We start from the raw sequence: 6,703 nt of genomic DNA on the forward strand, positions 1-6,703 counted from the left end.
CAATGTTTCATGCGGGCTACTGCTGGGGCTAAGATAGTTGGCGATCAAGGAAAGATGATGGCCCTTATTACTGGAGTATGATGCCATTCATCCCTTTGGAACAGTTTGCAGAAGAATGGGGTCAAGAGCACCCCAAGAATTTATGGACTGAGAGGACAGGTACGTCAAGCTCGAGGAGGCCATTGCCAATGAAGGAAAGTCGCTCGCAAAAAACCAGAGCCTGAAAGAAGATCTCACCAAAGCCGCCAATGGATCTGAGAAACTCGATGGCAACGAAAAAAATAATGGGAAAATAGAGGTAAAAAGGCGAACCACGAACCCTCAACATCTGAAAACAAGCGCCCGAAAAGTAATAGATATGAGCCAAGGTCACCAATTATACGGCCCTAGTCGTTAGCAGAGCAGAGGTGTATTAGGCCACTCATATGACTGTTCCTTTCAGGCAACCAGCCCTTATTAGGAAAGACATCTCCAAGCGAGATACAACCAAGTTTTTTCGTTTTCATAACGACTACGGTCATGACACCAACGAGTGTAACCAGCTCAAGGATGAGATTGAATGCCTTATTAGGCAAGGACACCTGAGGAGGTATGTCTGAGCGGCTGGAGGGTCTCAAGAAGAGGATGAACGAGGCAACGAGTAAGCACCTGTATGCCAACGCTCGCCTCTTTTACAGCCAGCTCCAGTTGCTGGTACAATACTGACCATTTGCGATGGCCCACACCTGGCAAGAGATAGTGGAAAGGCAAGGGAGAGGTACGCCTGAACCTTACACCATGACCAGGACATTGAAATGTTGAACGTAGAGGAGCGAACTCCCAAAAAAGCTCGAACAGAGGAAGAACCAATAACTTTCTTTGAGCTTGACGCTCAGCATGTTCAATTTCCCCATTTATATCCTCTAGCGGTCCACTAACAGTCCCCACAAATACAAAGGGTACCTCCCTTTCTGGTTCAACAGTCACCATCCTGCGCTTGCAGTCAATCGTCGCTCCATACTTCGATAACCAATCCATCCCTAGAATCATATCAAAGTCATCCATCACTAGCTCAATAAGATCAACAGACAACTGCCTACCATCTACCTTAACTGGCAATGCTCTAATCCATCTCCTAGAGACTACCAGTTCCCCAATCGACAACAAAGTCTGAAAACCCCTAACATACAAAACACTAAGTCTACACAACTGATCTATCACTCTAGCATACACAAACAAATGAGTAGCTCCCGAATCAAACAATACAGTATAAGAAAACCCAGCACTAGAAATCTGATCTGGCACAACTGCGGGACTAGCCTCTGCCTCAGTCTGAGTCAAAGCGAACACCCTGGTAGGAGAGAGACTGTCGCCCTGCTTCGTCTCCTCTTTCCTGGCTTGTGGGCAGTCCTTCTTCAGATGATTGGCACTCCCACAGATAAAGCAGGCCCTAATCCTACACTCTCCCTGATGACGTCGTTGGCACCGAGGACACACTGGAAAACTCCTCCAATTGTCACCTCCGCCCTGTCGGCCACCAAAAGCACCCAACACCCTCCTATTCGAGCTAGGAGGAACAAAAGTCCCCTCCTTGAGCTCTCTTATGCATATTTATAGGCTCAAGGGGGGTTACATGGGCCAATGGGCCTTAACTATCCTTAATATCTGTGTATCAAGGCAATAAAGAGGAAATAATCAACGTCGTAATTATAAGATTACAATCTTTTAAGGAAATAAACTAAAGCATACGACCAGCCTGGTAGCATCCAATCGTGTGGTTTGACGAAGCAACGGGTAGCTGGTCGATAATCGAACAACACCTCCTTATTTTTACTCTGCGACGTGTCAACACCGTATGAGAAATCCTTCCCCATCATCAACAGTCGTTTTTGGGTAAACATTTGCCTGTCAATTGCCTTTATGTTCATGTCTCTGACCAATCATAACCCGGGGAGCAGTGCTTCATACTCAGCCTCATTGTTAGAAGCAGTGAAGTTGAACCTTATTGCGTAGTGAAATCGATGCCCTTTAGGCGTTATCAGAATCACACCTGCTCTTGCGTGATGTTCAATATAGGAGCCATATGTGAACAACTTCCATGAGGGAGTCTGGTTTTGAGGCTTAGGCTCTTTAGGTTCTTCTGGAAGCCCAGTGAATTCTGCAATGAAGTCAGTCAGGGCTTGCCCTTTTATTGCTGCTCATGGCAAGTAAGAGATATCGAGCTGCCCAAGTTTGACCGCCCATTTCAATAATCTACCTGCAACTTCTGGCTTCTGCAGAACTTGCAGTAGAGGTTGGTCGGTCAAAACCGTGATCTGGTGAGCTTGAAAGTAGGGCCGCAGCTTCCTGGAGGTTAAAATTAAGCAATAGGCTAATTTTTCAATAGGTGGATATCGCAGCTCTACTCCAATTAGCCTCTTGCTTACATAATAAACAACCTTCGGCACGCCTTCTTCTTCCCTTACTAAGACTGCACTGGCATCATATTCAGTGATCGCCAAGTAGATGAACAAAGTTTCTTTATCAACCAGTTTTGATAGGATCAGTGGTTGTGACATATGAGCCTTCAATGCTTGAAAAGCCTTCTCGCACTCCTCTGTCCATTTGAATTTCTTGTTGCCTCTGAGTAGATTAAAAAATGGGACGCATTTGTCTGTCAATTTGGAAATAAATCTACTGAGGGCAGCAATTCTATTGGTCAAGCTTTGAACATCCTTCATCTTTGCTGGCGATTTCATATCGACCAGGGCCTTGATCTTCTTGGGATTGGCCTCGATTCCTTGTGAGTTTACTATGAATCCCAAGAACTTCCCTGATCCTACTCTGAAGGAGCATTTGAGGGGATTCAACTTCATCTGATATTTGTTCAATACGTTCAAGCATTCTTTCAAATCCCCTATGTGCTCTTCTACCTTCTTCAACTTAACCAGCATGTCTTCGACATATACCTCCATGTTTGTGCCGATCAGCTCCCTAAACATGTGTTTGACAAGTCGCTGGTAAGTCGTACTAGCATTTTTCAAACCGAAGGGCATTACTTTGTAACAGTAAAGCCCTGTGTCAGTCCGAAAGCTAGTGTGATCCTCATCAGGAGGATGCATACTAATTTGATTATACCCGGAGTATGCATCCATGAACGAGAGAATCTCATGCCCTGCAGTGGCATCGACCAGTTGGTCGATCCTAGGATATGGGAAAAAATCTGTAGGGCAGGCTTTATTAAGGTCTGTGAAATCCACGCATGTTTGCCATTTGCCATTCAGCTTGGGAACTAGCACGAGATTAGAGACCCATGATGGATAAAACACCACCCTGATGAATCCATTCTTCTTAAGCTTCTCAACTTCTTCCTTTAGGGCCTTTGATTTATCTTTGTTGAGTAGCCTCCTTTTCTGTTGTGTCGGTGGAAAACTTTGCTATATATTCAAGACATGGCTAATGACTGCAGGGTTTATTTCGACCATGTCTTTGTGTGACCAGGCAAAGACTTCCTGGTTATCCTTCAAAAATTCCACCAGTGCTTGTTTTGTTATTGTCTCTATGTTTTTACCAACTTTCACAACCCTGGTCGGATTTTCTTCATCAATTTGGACCTCTTCAAGGTCCTCGATGGGTCCTATCTCTTCATAAAAATCCCCAAAGCGAGGATCTAAATCTCTGTCCTCACTTTTGGCAACGCCCTATTTGGTGACATCATCACCTGATTGGGCTTGTGCATCAGCAGCCATTTGCAACTATTTTCTGGAAACTTCCCTCGATATGCCTTTCTTTGCCTTAGTTATCGAGGCGTTGTAGCACTCCCTTGCCTCGCTCTGATTTCCCAACACGCATCCTATCCCTGTTTCTGTCCGGAATTTCATGGCCAGATGCCATATCGAGGTAACGGCTCGTAGGTCGACCAAAATTGGCCTTCCAATTACAACGTTATATGCTGAATGACAATCAACTACTATGAAAGTAGTGAGTAATGACCTGTTAGCAGGTGCAGTACCTGCTGTAACTAGAAGCCTAATCAACCAAGTTAGGGCAAGCCCTTCGCCAGAAAAAACATTGATGGTTTGGTTGCATGGCTCCAAATCTTTAACGAACAACTTCATTCTTTCAAAAGAGGACTTGTATAGGATGTTGATCGACCTTCCTGTATCGATCAACAACCTCTTAACCATCATGTTGGCAATTTGAACGTCAACGACCAGCGGATCGGAGTGTGGGAATCGTACGTGCTGGGCATCGTCCTTACAGAAGGTTATTAATTCCTCCTCTATCCGAGCCTTCTTTGGTGCTCGATCCTCCACACTCATCATCTCGATGTCCTGGTCGTGGCGTAGGGTTCGAGCGTATCATTCCCTTGCCTTCCCACTATCCCCTGCAAGGTGTGGGCCACCACAGATGGTGAGCAACGTGCCTGCCATAGGCTCTGGCTGTAAAGGTGGTGAGTGTTTGCATGCAGGGGCCTGCTCATTGCCACCTTGAGCCTCTCACTGAGACCCTCCTGTGGCTCCCACATATCTCCTTAGATGTCCCTGCCTGATCAGGAACTCAATTTCTTCCTTCAATTGATTATAATCATTAGTTTCGTGTCCGTAGTCGTTATGAAAACGACAAAATTTCATTGTATCTCTCTTATGGATATCCTTCCTTATAGTCGCGGGTCGCTTATAAGGCACGTTAGATCTGGTCCCCTGGTAGACTTCCGCTCAACTTTCGAAAAGGGCCTTGTAGTTGGTGAATCTCAGCTCATATTGATTGCCTTTGGGGCGTTTATTGTCAGATGCCGACGGCTCATTGCTCGCCCGTTTTCCCCCATTTCTGCCATTTCCATTCCCGTTGCCGTTGCCGTTGCCATTGGGTTTTTCGATCCATTGGCGACCTTGGCGGGTTCTTCCTTTGGCCCCTTGTCCTTTGTGGGTGATTTTCCCTCATTGGCAATCGCGTCCTCAAGCTTGATGTATCGATTAGCTCGATCCAAAAACTCCTGGGTACTTCTTGCCCCATTCTTTCTTAGACTGCTCTAGAGGGGAGAATGGCGTCTAACCCCAGCAGTTAGGGCCATCATTTTTCCTTCATCGCCTACTGTCTTGGCTCCAGCCGCTGCTCGCATAAAGCGTTGTACATACTCCTTCAAGGGCTTTTCCTCTTTCTGGCGTATCTCGACCAGCTGGTTGGCCTCTGTGGGGTGTTCGTGACCCGCATAGAATTGTCCGTAGAATTCCTTCACGAACATCTCCTAGGATACTATACTAGGAGGAGGGAACTTAAAGAACCACTCCTAGGCGGTGTCAGATAGTGTTGCAGGGAAGATCTTGCAGCGGGCATCTTTTGACACTTTCTATATATCCATTTGTATCTCAAATTTGTTTACATGAGATACTGGGTCTCCGTACCCATCAAAGTTTGGCAGTGTTGGCATTTTGAATTTACTGGGGGTTTCCACCACAGCAATCCTTTGCACAAATGGAGTTCCCCTCCTCCGATCGTACTCTATGTGGGATGTTCGACCCCTGACTAACTATTGTACTGCCCGGTTCAGAGCATCAATATAAGCCTGAACTGTTTCTAGGATCGTTGGGGCGACCGGTGCCGGAGGAGCATACACATCGTGCCTCTCACGATGGTCATTGATTACGTCCCTCAAATCTTCATCCCTTTGCCTCTACTCTCTAACTCCTAGTCGATCAAAGACACTGTTTTGTTTGGGTTGCCCCCCAGTGTCATGGCTTGGTAGCCTGTCTTCTCTAGGCCGGGGGCTCCTGCCTCCACCTCTTTATTCATTCCCCCAACCGACATTCCCTCTGCCAAAATCGACTTCATTATAATCGTAGTCGTCTCTAAACTGGGGCCAACTACGGCGTGACCGACTATTCCGCTATTTCCTCCTCGGGCTGGCATCTCTCGAGTATCACGAGGAGGACTGCGCTAGTTGTTGGGTCCTCGTGCATTACTGTGTCGTGCGGGGCCTCTGACAGCAGAGCCTGACTCGTTGTTCCTTCTGTTAGCAGAAGGGCGCTACCCCCTTCTTGGTGGATTTGGCTATTCGTCCCCTATTCTACCCCTCGCACTGGGGATTTCCTCGACCAGCTTGAGAAAGAGCCTGCCACTCATGATTCCAAATCAGGACATCATCCTGAGCCGCAGGTGGCTGCTCCGGCCTTTGGGGGCTTACTAGCTAAAGCGAAGGACTTGGATTGGGAGCCCGATGAGGTGAGCACTCGGTGGCTGATCTGGCTAAGAGGCCGATGTAGCCTGCCCTCGAGCCAATTGAATGGCTGCTTCGAGAGCTGCCATGGCATCCCTCTGTCTATGGTCCATGTTCGCCTATCGTTCACTCAGCTCCTGGCACTGACGCTCAATTTCTCTTTGCTGCAGCTCCATTATTTCCGCTGCGTTCTCCTGATTGGCCCTCAGATCAGCCAACTCATCCTGCAACACCCCTAGTGTTGCTGTCAGCATTTTCGAATCCAACTCCTCCTCTTCAAACTCTAAATGTGGTTCATTCTCCGCCACATTTGGATAAGGAGGGTGTGATGATGCCGAGCCAGCGGTCGGTCCAACTTTCTTAGATGTCTTTTCCATTAGACTTTCTTACAGCTTCTTGAGTTCAACTCTCAATGAAAGCACCAGAATGTTGACCCTCGATTTGGCCAACGACACGGAGTCAGAAATACGACAAGAAATGAGATAATAATCAAGAGTTTAATCTAATGGTAAAGAATAGAAAAAGATG

Source organism: Humulus lupulus, chromosome 9 (assembly GCF_963169125.1).
Source record: "Humulus lupulus chromosome 9, drHumLupu1.1, whole genome shotgun sequence".
Lineage (NCBI taxonomy): Eukaryota > Viridiplantae > Streptophyta > Magnoliopsida > Rosales > Cannabaceae > Humulus > Humulus lupulus.